Source organism: Schistocerca americana, chromosome 7, assembly GCF_021461395.2.
Source record: "Schistocerca americana isolate TAMUIC-IGC-003095 chromosome 7, iqSchAmer2.1, whole genome shotgun sequence".
Taxonomy (NCBI): Eukaryota; Metazoa; Arthropoda; class Insecta; order Orthoptera; family Acrididae; genus Schistocerca; species Schistocerca americana.
This window is the reverse complement of record NC_060125.1, coordinates 403,542,784-403,558,075: the sequence shown is the minus strand read 5'-3', so window position 1 is coordinate 403,558,075 and position 15,292 is coordinate 403,542,784.

The following is a 15,292-nucleotide window of genomic DNA, read 5'->3' as shown; positions in this document are numbered from 1 at the left end:
TGATAATCGAATATGGCCAGAAGCGTCGCCTTAAGGCGACACTGAGCAGCTAGTGATGCGGCGGCAGAGCACTACAGACTACATTCTGCATTGTCAGAGGAACCCATGGCATCGATTTTGTAGTTCGAAGGAGATTGGCAACCACAGATGGGTGGTGAGAACTTGTCCCTGACGACATGCCTCTGGCATGGATGTGTTTGATGTCCTTGGTTAGTTAGGTTTAAGTAGTTCTAAGTCCTAGGGGACTGATGACCTCAGAAGTTAAGTCCCGTAGTGCCCCGTGCCTGATCTTCCTGATCGGCACCATCAACCTCAATACCATCAGTTCTGAGGTCAAGCTGAGATGTTTCGTGACTAGTTGGCGGCAGATCCCGATGTCGCATTCCTCCAAAAAGTGCGCCTCAACCAGTTCCCATCTACTTATGGATACGAAGTTAAAAGGCTCATTGCACGGATAATGGCAATGGTACTGCCATTCTTGTGAAGGAAGGCATCTTGCTCGACGGTGTGACCTACCGATCATCAGCACGAGGACTTGTTGTAACGCATCAGGGCTTCAGGATTGTGAATGTGTGTGCCCCCTCTGACAGGAATAAAAGGAGAGACCGCTCGAGATTTTAAGCGGAGTATGTCGTACCTTTATTAGGGGGACGCTACAGTTAGTCATATTATACTATTGGCGATTTCAATTGTGTTCTGTCACTAGAGGATGAAATACCACACTTCAGGGGAACTGCAACTTCGCCTGAGCGGCACTTGGTGGATTATCCACGACAACAAAAATATACATACGTTACCGGGCTATAGGCGACTTGTCTTGAATGAGACTATTCCTCTCAGGGACTTACAGCAGTGACGCGTGATGCTTGGACATGGTCCGCTGCCTTTATGGATCATGATGCCTGCCTCTGCACCATGAACCTTCCACGACAGATGACGTGGCGGTACGGGGCACATGGATGATGAATGTAGCGCTCCACGACGATCTAGAGTATCGGCTGAGATTAGCAGAGAAATGGAGGAACTGTGAGAGGCTGCATCCGACGTTTCCTTCCACGATCTAGATGTGGCGCGATTGCTCAATACCTGCTCTGCGGCGTCTGATGTATGGTCGGGACAGTACGTGTTGGCAAAGGCGTTATGGAATATTATTTCATGCAACGGCGGGAGATATCTGCCCAACTGCCGCCACCAGGACATCAGGTTGAGGTCCGTAAATTGGAATCAAAGATCGCGACAGTTACATGACGTCGTCTCGAAACCACAATTGTGCTAGCGCGTAGACAATACCGAGTTGGGGTTGGACCGCCAGTCATGCATCACATTATCCGTTAACGTTGCAGATATTGAAGAGAGTTGATGCCTATGCCTGATATACCGGATGGTGGGCGCCTCTCGATCGAAGAGGATGTCGCCGACGCTTTCTTGGATCACTATCGGTAGTCTTACGCTGCAGACGACCAGGATGATTCGCCAATGAATGAAATCCTCCGCTTGCTGCCTCGGACCCTTTATGGAAACACGTTGGCGACCTTCACGAACCCATAGCGATGGAGGAAGTACTGATGACCTCAGCAAAGGGGAGCCCATCAAATCGCCAGGCGCAGATGGTCTCCTGACAGAGTTTTATTGCACATTTCGTGGTGTTATGATGCCTCGATGGGCTACAGTGTAACAAGAACCGATGTATCTTGCAGTGTAGATTGTACCTGTCTTCGTCGACGGCAACCATATATCGGTCCCCACGCCGTCTGACAGCAGAGCGATTTCAAGATATTTACGACACTTCTCGCTGGCCGCATTCAGAAAATCCTGCGTCTCTGCAGAGGAGACGGCAGTAACAGCAGCATATAGACAGCGATCACTGATTATCTTCGCGCTGGCGAAGACCTGTCGCGCACACAGAGCCTTTGTGTTAGTGGACTTCGATCACGTTTTCGATAGGGCATGAGAAGGTGCTGCGGCAGCATTGTGCCATTGTCACGTAGTGTACAGCCGCCATAACTCGCGAGAGCAGCAGTGTCCTGATATGCAGCAACCAGGATTTGATTAGCTTCTGCTGGCGTGGGCTGGTGGTAGACTGTGTGGCTGGAAATCCAAAGGTTGTGGCATCGAATTCTTGCTAGGCCACTTTATTCCGTATACCTTTTTACCTACAGTTCGCCCCTAAATGATGCGGAGTTCGAAATATGTCGACAACTTCAGGCTGCCAATTTCTACTTCCCTCAGATCAGCAATCACAATTTACATCATAATTTCACTGCAAGTTCTTCGAATAACAGGCAGTGAGTTACTGAACTTTTATGTAATACATGTGACCAATAACGGGAAGATAACCACCTCATCATCAGGCTGTGATGTGAGACTCGCGATTTGAACTTATCAAATACTTTTAACCAACAGTTTCGCTGCAATCGTTTGAATAATAATCGGATAGTGAAGAAACATGCGAATTCAAAATACGTAGTGATTCATTTTCTACGCTACAAGTAAAACGTTTTCCGAAAATTTTCTGCAGCAACTTCAGTAACCTTGCTTCGTTTACATACGGCAGATGATTCAGCTTTCAGCTTTCTGCCTTCCCCGAATCAAACCTAGATGTGGACGCGATTCTTTGCATCGAACGGTGAAGAAATGTCATAACGAGTCCACGACAGAGAACTGCGACAGTGATTCTCGACAACGCGGTGCCGTACTTGCGGAGTTTCACGAGGTAAACATGTAGAGCAAGTGTTTCCTTTTTTTCTTATTTTTTCTTTTTTTTCTTTTATTAATGCCACCTCGGCCAGCGTCTGATACAAATTGGATCACTCACACGCTCATGATTCACATACAGTATTTACATTACTTGTAAACGTGTGAATTACATAATGATGGGCTCCCATCACTGTCACGAGATGTCTCTCCTGTATCGGACACGCAACATTCATGCCTGCAGACAACTTTCCAGCAGTTCGCTGTTTATATCGCATAATTTATACGAAACTGATGATAATTAACGTTGTTCTCTTTTGACTATATTCATAACTCTACGCTGTAACCTGCAAACAAAATACTTTACGCCACACAAGTCGCCTGACCGTAGATAATGTTACCGTACGAAGCCGGGCTGGGACGCTAGTTTATAACAAACATGTAGTGACAACTACACAGATTTTCAAATCCAGCGGATGCTTGCAGCGACATAGACGTTACATCAAAAAATAACAGAGTGCTGAATCACACACAACTTTATATAGACATCATTGCATGTTTGATCTGTTGCTGTTACAGCTCCTCCTGTTCTTCTTCTTCTAGATTAGATTAGGTTAATACTTGTTCCATAGATCATGAATACGACACTTCGTAATGATGTGGAACGTGTCAGGTTAATAAAAGATGTCTGTACAAGATATTACATTACACAAAATATTGCATGACATTAATGTTTAAGTTGTTTTATTTTTTTTAATTTTTTTTGCCCCCCCTTAATTTATATCTAGAAATTCAGCCAATGAGTAGAAGGAGTTGTCATCTAGAAATTCTTTTAATTTATTTTTAAATGTTAGTTGGCTGTCAGGCTTTTGATGCTGTTTGGTAGGTGACAAAAGACTTTTGTGGCAGCATAATTTACCCCTTTCTGTGCCAAAGTCAGATTTAACCCTGCATAGTGAAGATCATCCTTTCTCCTGGTGTTATAGGTATGCACACTGCTATTACTTTTAAACTTGGCTGGATTATTAACAACAAATTTCATAAGTGAATGTATATACTGTGAGGTTACTGTGAGGATCCCTAGATCTTTAAATAGATGTCTGCAGGATGACCGTGGGTGGGCTTCAGCAATTATTCTGATTACACGTTTATGAGCAATGAATACTTTTCTACTCAACGATGAATTACCCCAGAATATGATGCCATACGAAAGCTTCCTGTTGTAGCAGCTGCAGCTGCTATTACTGTCGTATTACTGTTAATAATATACGAATATTAATTTCCAATTAAGGAAACGTAAAGTCAATTTGAAATCTGCTAACTATTTATATTAGCAGTTAAATTCTATTAGCATTTCTGACATTTTTCACTGTAAAAATAATATTTCCACATTTATTATTATTAACTAAAAATAAAAATTTTTCCTTAACATCTTCAGTGTTACACTGTTACACTGTTTAGGTATAAAGAAAATAATACTACTACAGTAAATATTCAAAAAGTAAACGTTAAAAGATAAATCTTAAAATTAGAATCATATCAGTCATGAATATAATCAAAAAAATAAATAAATAACCTATACAAACTCTGATCATGTAATTACTGCCCCCAATTATAATCAAAAGACTTTGATGAATAATAACCTAACTGTAAAGGTAAAGGAAAAGTCTAACAAAGTTATTTGAAAGAAAAGGCATAAAAGACATAAATCACCTAAAAGATTATTCTGTTAACAATAACTTTATAGGTTATTAGTGTAATTAAGTTCTTAGTGTAGCGAAATTAAGGCTGACGTTGAAAAGACTCCTATTGTTGTAATTACTACTGTTATAGGAAGAAAGAATTTTCATTTTTAGGATTTAATTTTGTTATGAGTGCTGAAAATGTAATCCATGTATAATAATAAAGTGTAATGGTAGTTTACACTACAAAAATTGTTATAAGAGTTTTTATGTTATTTTCCAGGAGTATAACAATTCATTGGCATTAAATCCAAGGAAGGCCCTATTATGTTGTGACATACCTCATCTAAATTGAAGCTATCTGAAAAATCAATAACGAGAGGAGTGGACGATGTGTACAAATCTTGGAGACAATATCAGTTGAATTAACTAAATTAATTACTATCAAATCCGCCTTCATTAACAGTGCCTCACTATAAAATCTATAACAAACAGAAATCTGATGCCATACCTGGAGACTGAGACAAAGAAAATTTGCGATAAATCGACCTGGATTATTCTTTGGTCAATGCTCAGAAATTGTGGAGCAAATCATAGATTTATACCAATTGTAATTGAAAGAACTTCGGTGAATTTATTCGTCAAATGATTATCTAACGTCTTCTGAGGAGGTAGTGAAAATATAGTATTAGGGTGTCAATCCATAATAAGTAAATGATTAGTGCATCTTGAAGTATCAGATGACCGAAAGTAAGTAATGAACTCTTAAACAAAAGAATAAAAAAAATAATGCATACTTCTGATGGGGAAATCAATAAGTAAATATAGTACATGTAATGAGGGTAATGCTAAAAGAATTAGAATAATAACTGGTAATGCTGTTCAGATATATCCGTTTTAATTATTGAACATATTGCATATAACCTGTCTCTTCCTATAGCTGACTGAGAACCTTGAACGCCTTGCACCGTTTAACAACCAGGAACGCTTTCTCTAGGTCGACAAGTCCTATAAACACATCTTGATTTTTCTTAAGTCTTGGTTCCAATATCAGTTGCAACTACTTCTCTGGTGCCTTTACATATCCTAAGTCCAAAACCATCATCTAACAGGTCTTCAGTTTTCCTTTCCATTCTTCTATGTATTATTCCTGTTAGCAACTTGAGCGTGTAAACAGTTGAGTTGACTGTCCATAGTTCTCATGCTTATCTGGCCCTGCTATCTTCGGAATAGTGTGATGTTAGTTTTCCGAAAGTCTGCAGTCTTGTCACTTCCCCCAGGGATATTTGGAATTTTGAAGAAGTGTGCTCTGTTCCTTCCACTTGATTTGATCGCATGCCCCCTCTCCCCCCCACCCCCGTCGAGCTCTTTTTGACTCCAATAGCAGATCTCCTACATTTTTCCTTATCGACACGTATCTCACCTATCACGTCATTAAACAAGTCCTCCAGGTCGCAGAAGTCTTCAGTGTACTCTTTCTACCCATCCGCTGTCTCGTCTGCGTTTAATAGTGGAATCCCGATAGCACTCTTCAGTTTGATACCCCTTCTTAAATTTAACTGAAGTTTGTTTTAATTCTTCTATATTTTGAATCAGTCCTTCTTTTTCGATTTGTTTACAAGTTTCTTGCAGCCTGTCTGTCTCAGCTGGCGTGCACATACTATTTATTTCATTCCTGTGTTGCCTTGTACATTTTTGTGCCTCACACCACAGGAGTACGCATCATCACGCAGACAGTTCATAGTCACAAGTGAAATTTGTGGACGAGCATCTGTTGTAAAACGGCATCACGATACCGTCGCATGAGATGTAACGCATGAGGATAAAGAATAATCGTGATCCGCTGTTGTGCTGTCAGTGCTCTCAGTGCTGCCTCAGTCACCAACACCCATGACCTGAAGTTATATCCGATGGCTCCTCACCCCATGACGCCAGGAGTGTCTCCCGAAAACACTGGAAGAATCCGATCTCTCTCCAGGTCGCAGGCATACCCACCGACGATAGTCATCTGGGGTGCTGGAGAACTGCGATCCATCGCTGAACATAATGTGACGCCATTCATCACCAGTCCATGCCTTATGGTCAAGGTACCACTCCAAACACAGCCGTTTGCGTTGTGGTATTAATTTCAGCCTACTCATGGAATAGTCCTATCCTAGTTCAGCTGCTGCTGGTCTCCGACCAGAGGTGTGGGATGGCACAGAATGTTGAACAAGTCGATTAGTTGTTCTAGTATAGCAAGCGCAGATATGAATCGGTAGCGACGAGCGTGGTGCACGAGAGAATCGACCGGAAACTTGTCGGCGAGTATGTCTGCTCTCACGTCCCATTACCGCCCAATATCTGCTCAATATAATATCGGAATGCCTCGCTGGGTTGGGGATTTTCTCTTCCCATGGGCTGGGTGTTCGTGTTGTCCTCATCATTTCATCATCATAATCATCATCTGTGACAGCGGCTAGAGTGGACTGTGGAAAAATTGGACTGTGTAACATTTGGTACTTTCTACTGGTGCTGATGACCGTGCAGTCGAGCGCCCCACGAACCAATAATAATAATCATCATCATCATCATCGGGATGCCTCACAAATCTAGAGACTGCGCAATTCGACCAGCTGGCCAAATGGAGACCCACAATGAAGCCCCTTTCAAACTGCATAAGCTACTGATAAAGATGTCTCACAGGAGTACGATGCATCTCGGTGTCCTTCATAACGATCACTCAATATCTCACGTTCTTCATGCCATTTATAAGCCCCATCAGGCCCAGTTCAACACTAAACACGTATAACACGACACAAATGCTCTCTGATGGCAATTGACTATTGCAACTTCTAATCACAAATATATATACCTGCCGATGGTACGAACATGTAAGAAGCTACATTCACATCCGATCACATATTTTAGGTGCTTCATTTGTTTTGTCAGACAGATTAGTTCTTTCGTTACGCAAAGTTTCTCTGCTTTTACCTTTCTTGCATCTATTTTTGTCAGTCCAACATCTGTGACTGCTCTTTTCACAGATATCCACTCCAACTGATCTGCCTACAGTGGTATTTACTATTGCAGTATCTACAGACCCAAACAACTTGAAACACATTCATCTTACCACATACTTCAGTATCCCACTTCTTTGTACGTTGATTCTTTGGGACGAGTTTCTTAAAAGCCATCCTGCTCTTCATCGTTAGTAAACTGTGGCCGGAGTCTATATCTGCTCCTGGGTACTTGTTACAATCCAGAATCTCATTTAGAAAGCTTTATCCATGATGTAATCCATCAGGAACTTCTCGAATCTCCCGGCCTTTTCCAAGTATACCTCCTCCTCTTTCAAGTTTTTCGCTGTCTCATTCACAGTACCAAGACCATATTGTCCCGTAACTCTTCCATTACTTTCCGTACTGCTGCCTTTCGGGACTCCATGGTAACTAGATTATCGTTTCTTTTTTAATTCTGAATTAGCCATTCTATAACGTCATATAATTTCTCTGCCCTAAGCAGGTGTCTGTGAAAATTCCACAGATTGGAGGCAGCTTCCCGAATATGAAAATATATCTTCCCCAGTCACAGAATGATCGTAAACAAGACGATACCTGGCACTAACTTGCAATTAATGTCGCCAATTACCCTATGTATTACTGTAGAACTAGTACCAACTAATAACCTGTTGATCCGCTATGGGCTTGGGACAGCGGCTGGTCAAATATATAACACAGAAATTCGCCAAATAGCTGTGCAAATTGAGAAGTTATTTTATTTTACTTTCGCTATCAGTTTTGGCAGTTCATATGGGGCCTGCAGATGGAATAATGAATTGCCGAAACTGGTGGTGAAAATAAAATAACTTCTCAATTTGCACGGCTGTTTGGCGAATTTATTTGTTAGACATTAACTAATGTGGATGTGCTGACAAGGTCATTTCTGCGTAATGAGTTCCACTAGTCCTACCACCACAGATGTCTCAATCTTTTCTTTTCACAGCACAAGCATCACCATCCTTAATAATGAAATAGTAGCGTTTACGTATCAGTGTGTCATAGTAAACAAATAAATGGTTTTCATGTCTCTTACAATTATTGGCCTTAGTTAATAATCACCAATAAGTATTCGTCACCTAGCACCGTAGTTGGTAGCCTTTACCAGCCTATTGCGGCGTGAGCCAAAATTCCTTCTCAGGTTTCAATGGCCACCACACTCAACCGGTCGGTTACAGCTTACCTGTCGATGAACATAGTAAAACGAGTTCCTGTCATTAATGAGCGAACGATGTGGTGCATCCAAAACTCTCACTTGGATGCGTTCTTGAATGTAACTTCGCCGACTGCGATGAAAGCGTGTTACTATGTGCTCTGTTGAAATGAAGTAATAATAATAATAATAATAATAATAATAATAATGGCTTTTGGAACAGACAAATGTAAGAAAAATAGCATAGTCAAGGGAAAACACACTAAATAAGAAGATTACATATTGGGTAACCACAGCGACTGCATAGAAGCGATGGAAAAAACAGATGCCTATAAATATCTAGGATACAGACAAAAAATAGGAATAGATAATACAAATGTTAAAGAAGAACTAAAAGAAAAATATAGACAAAGACTAACAAAACTGCTGAAAAGAGAACTGACAGCAAGAAACAAGACCAAAGCTATAAATACTTACGCTATACCAATATTGACCTACTCATTTGGAGTAGTGAAATGGAGTAACACAGACCTAGAAGCACTCAATACACTTACACGATCACAATGCCGCAAACATAGAATACATCACATACATTCAGCAACTGAAAGATTCACATTAAGCAGAAAGGAAGGAGGAAGGGAATTTTTAGACATAAAAACCTACATTATGGACAGGTAGACAATTTAAGAAAATTCTTTCTAGAACGAGCAGAAACTAGCAAAATACACAAAGCAATCACTCATATAAATACATCGGCTACACCACTGCAATTTAATAACCACTTCTACAACCCTTTAGATCACATAACATCTACAGATACGAAGAAAGTAAACTGGAAAGAGGAAACACTACATGGGAAGCACCCGTATCATCTAACACAGCCACACATCGATCAAGACGCATCAAACACATGGCTAAGAAAAGGCAATATATACAGTGAGACGGAAGGATTCATGATTGCAATACAGGATCAAACAATAAACACCAGATATGACAGCAAGCATATTATTAAAGATCCCAATACCACAACAGATAAATGCAGACTTTGAAAACAACAAATAGAAATAGTAGATCACATCACAAGCGGATGTACAATACTAGCAAATACAGAATACCCCAGAAGACATGACAATGTAGCAAAAATAATACATCAACAGCTTGCCTTACAACATAAACTTATAAAACAACATGTTCCCACATACAAGTATGCACCACAAAATGTACTAGAGAACGATGAATAAAAATTATACTGGAACAGAACCATTATAACAGATAAAACAACACCACATAACAAACCTGACATCATACTCACCAATAAAAAGAAGAAATTAACACAACTAATCGAAATATCCATACCCAATGCAACAAATATACAAAAGAAAACAGGAGAAAAAATTGAAAAATTCATCCAACTGGCTGAGGAAGTCAAAGACATGTGGCATCAGGATAAAGTTGACATCATACCACACAATATCCACCAGTACATCAATGCAATACAGCTACATCCAAACTTATATATACAACTGCAGAAATCTGTAATTATTGACACTTGTTCAATTACCCGAAAGTTCGTAAATGCAATGTAAGATATACCGTACAGTTAAAAGGAAGTCACGCTTGATCAAGGTCCGCGTCACCTTTAATTTTTAACCAGACATAACGTCTGAGACAAGAAAGAAATAATAATGATAGTAATTCAGAACAGTGAGAGTGCTATGATACAAACATCACATCCTAAGAGTGCCATGTACTCCATGTTAACAAGCTTTTAATGTATTTAAGCGACATTTCTCTGCCTTGGGGAATTAATAATGTTTTTGAAGAAGACATATTTTAGACGGCGCAGAATAATTGATTTTGGGACGAATATTACTGAGTGCATGAATTGTAAGTAGCCGCTGGAAACATACAGGACTTTACGGACTCACAAGTATGATGTAAGGGGCGCTCTGGTGCTGTTAGAAGTCGGGAGTGTTTGCTGATGATGCTTCGTTTGAACTCTTCGATGAACAGAAAACTTATACCGAGAGTAATTACTTTCCAAAAGTTTGTGTTAACTGTAGAGAGATTAATGAACTCCAACTTAAATAATTTAAATCGACAATAATTAAAATGTAGACAGGCCCGCTGACTAGGTATTGATGTTACGGAAACTTAACAACGAGATTCATTAACTTTAGAGCAGCCGTTAAACCAATATGTACTGGTAATATATTGTGTCTGTCGATAGGTGACCTCTCACTCATATTAAGTGGGTCAAGTTATGATTAAGTACCATGTCTGCTTGTTTTCAGTAAAGCGGCTTTTATATTTGCTAACTGAACTGAAATACATACTAATATTTACAGCAATTTTTTGTTATTAAATTTATTTCAGTAGCTTAGTGCTTTTAGTTAATACTAAAGCTAAGCTACAATATAGGTAATCACAATAGGATCAAACCGTCAGACGTTCCTGGTGAACACGAAATGCTATGAATTAATTCTTATGTGTTTTAGATAAAAAAATACGAAAACTTAACTAAATCAGGTATAATAAAGTTTATAGTTAGTTACACGGAGTTTACGAAACAGCATCAGAATACAGCATTCCTTCGGAATCCATATCGTTTGCTGATAAAGAGGGCAAAACTCCAGAAATCCGTGCTTGTACAGGGGAGTACCATCCATACATGCATCTGTGTACCTTCCACACCACAACGTCAGATTATTTATTATTCCAGCAGCAGAACGTTGCACAACATATACGTACACATACGCAGAGTATTTATAAGGGGTTTCGTTTAAATTTCACAATTATTTCGCAGTTTAGGTGTCGTTTCCTGCAAGTGTTTCAGGTATTTTTTTCTTTTTTTTTAAATTATGGAGGGGACAGTTCTCGACAACATGTCATCAGATATTTGCTAAAGGTAGCCAACAGTCGACGAACGCTATTAAAATCATCTTCCACTTAGTTTTATTCTACTCCAGAACGATTACGGGTCACTGCATACTTACAATTTCCTTGTCCATAAAAATGTTCCATCTTAGTTATGCTGCACTCAGCGTGCGCAGAAAAACAAATGAAACTGATTCTTGTTTCTACGTGTAGCGTGATACAAAACAAACGTAGTTAACTAGTGTTTGCCTGTTTTACAGGGACATTAGATACAAATCGTTACTTCAGAAGTGTTTAGGCGGCAACTAACTTGAGTCAACCTACAACTCAAAGCTAGTTGTGTTGTGAGGTCTCGCCTTGAAAATGTTGAGTGTGTGGTAATGTGTGCGGGAGAAGGTAAGTGTTAATTGATACAGGAAACTGACAAGGTGATCATTATTAGTCTTCTGATTTGCTTGATGTGGCCCACCACGTCACAACACCTTCATTTCAGAGTAGGACATGCACCGAACGTTCGAATTAATTGATGATGTGCATGTAAACACAGATATTGGTCTCATTGGAATGCATCTGCATCTCGACGATTCACTACGGGGAGGATCAAAACTTAGAATGTGCGTCGTTAGATTTGGCTGTTCATTCCATCTTTCTTTCCATTTTTTGGGTACATCGAAAACGTCTGTGACCAGAAGATCTATCCAGTGTGAGCTGGGGGATTGTAGAAAGCGTTACAATTGAGTTCTTATGGGAGTCTGTCTTATTATGAATTTGCATCCCAGCAGTTTTTCTGCAACTTAAGACGATGTTACTAATCTCACTGAAAGCGTGGAATAATTACAGGACCTGCTGAATGGAATGAATAATTTAATGAACACCGAATATGGATTGAGTGTAAACCAAATAAAGATTGAGGACAGCCAGAAATGGGATTACTGAAAAACGTAATTAAAAAGATGAGGATCACGAAGTAGACGAAGGGAGGGAATTCTGCGACTTACGAAAGTCAATTACATATGTTAAATGCAGCCAGGAGAACATAAAAATGAGCCTAGCACAGGAAAAGTGGGCATTACTGGCTAACAGAAGTCTGCTGGTATGAACCATTGACTTTAATCTGACGGAGAAATTTCTGATAATTTGCATGTGGAGCAGGGAACCACATGGAAGTGAAATGTGGAATGTGGGAAAACCGAAAAATAAAGGATGAATGAATGTAGGAAAGAAGGAAGATTACAATTAATCCCACCACTGACAGTGTCATTAGATAGGGAGCAGAACCTTAGTGTGTGGAAGGATGGGAACGGAAATCAGGCTTGCCATTTCAAAGACCATTGTACAATTTGTTTTAAGCGATTAAGGAAGATCACAGAACAGCAAAACGTGGATGGCGAAACAGGGATTTGAAGTGTCGTCCTCCTGAATGTTAGCCCAGTGTGTCAACAACTGCGCCACATAGCTGGACGGAAATGAAGAAAATCGAAGTTTGAGAAGTGTTGCTATAGAAGGATATCATAAATTAGAAATTTTGAGGTTCAGAATACAACTTCCAGGGTACTAGATGAAGGTGGGTAACAACTGTGAGGACAACAGAGATTGAAATGTATCGAAAAGCAAATTCAGACGTTCGGGAAATGTCGTACTCTGAGACGTTGATGTTGTCGCAGGTAACAATGACGTGGTGGGCCACATCAAACAAATCAAAGACTAATTCTTATGACCTTGTAAGAGTCTTGTACTGATTAACAACCCCATCCCTTTGCTCCAGCCCCCGCCCCCATCGGCCACACTTATCATTAACAAGGCGAAACCTCAGAACGCAAGGAGATTTGAGTTGTAAGTTTCGGATGCCCCGGTAAAAAGCGCTGATAGTCGGTAATTAAGTCTGTTTTCTATCAAGTTACACGTACAAATAAGAATTATTTTCATTTGTTTGCTGTGTGTGCGTGCTGTGTGCCGCACAACTAACGTGGAATGGTGAAATTTAATGGACAAAGAAATAGTACGGACGCAGTGACCCATGATAAATGTGGAATAGAATGTAAATTAATTGCAAGATGACTTTAATTGTCTATATCGACCGTTACTTAACTTTAGTAAAGATCAGGTGCTGGAGAACAGCTTCCCAGATTAAACAGTGTCGACAGCGCAGTAGGGTGTTTTGCAGGCACCAGCTCACAATAATGGTTAATAACAATACTCTTCTATTAAAGTGTCAACATACACCGTTGTTAACTGTGTCTGGATGAACAATATATTTGTTTTTCTTTAAATTATGTCTTTTAATTTGGAAAGGAAGTCGATGTCCTAAATCATCGCAAAAGTGTCCAATGTGTCCAAATAGTGATTATGGGCAGCCCACTTTATTTCACGCATGTTATTGCCTCACAGATGCTAATTTATGTTGCATAGGAATTACTGAAGTTAAAATCTCCTGGGTTATTAGGCTGCATCATATTTCCTCTAAAATAATATTTTATCTTCAGTGACAGCGGCCACGAAATGCTACAGACTTGCGTAGGAATTTTTATGCTGATACAACCAGCCACAGACACCGAAATGTTCTTCGACTGTAAGCAGAACAAAATCGTGTAAAAGAAGTTCATATCTTTACACTTTGCATTTTCTTAAGAATAACGGACCACAACCTAGCCACGAGAAACACCTTGTAATCTTCCTCTCTCTTTCTTGTTGATGCGACTATCAACGATGGTGAAGTCTTTCCAGAAGATTCGCGAGGAGTAAGATTTACAATAAACTTTTTACCTATCTTTTCTCGCACAGTTGGCTCCAGTTCTTCATGTCTATGGATCTGATTCTTGAAGCTGAACTTCTCACATTTTACGTTCTCATGGCTCATTTGATCTAAATAATTTTGAATAATGTTTTGCAGAATTTTTGTTTTAACGATAATTTATTGTCTCACATTTTACTACATCACACTTTCTTTTGAATTTTCACGTTAACAAATCCGATGTAGCATTGTTCGTCCAAAATACAAAAATACGTCCGATCACATCAGAAGCGTGCTTACTACCACTTCACTCTGCGATAATAACAGTGTTCCAAAAGGTTTAGAATTTTTCTTGACAAATGAATTCCTGTTAGTTTAGGTTGTTTTTTTATAAATAAATCCAGAAATAAACATAATAAGCAATACTAGAATGCGTAGTTAACAATATAAATTTTAAATTTGGCAAATATTTTGTAATTTCAAATGTATCCAAAAAGCAGAATTTTAACTGTACATTCAGAGCTAGTACATACAGATTGTAACATCGAAAACAAAGTAGTTCCTTTTCATAAATTTTAGCTTGAAATGTAACATATGTATAAAATTATAAGAATTTTTTCAGCTGAGATAGTATTGACCTGTCCAAGATTTGAAAAATATTTCTGGCATCGACTGCTACGGTTGAGGAAAAGTAATGCTGTAGGAGGATGTCCGTTTACAACCTCCATAATGTAACTCCATATCGTCTGTTCTTCACTTTTGGCATTTGATGACAGGTATCGTACGCTAGGCATTCGTGAAACTGGAAATTTTCCGTCGTATTGCCATACGGTACATCATGATTCTTAACTCCAAATCACTTGGTTCCAGTCGTTCACTGTCTAGTTGCGTCGCCCTTTACAACACCACAAGAGTCGCTTAGAAATGTGCGGCGCACGAGGAGCTGCCAGACCATTTTGCGTGTCACAGGTATGAGATCACGAGTCATGCGACTTCTTACAACCACCGGCCTCATTGCCGTCAGTATTTGAGGCCTACTGGTCTTGCTTTGCCTGTATTTCTTCCTTCCGTCATCACGGTCACATCACCAACAGTCACCTAGGGCAGCATTGTAATG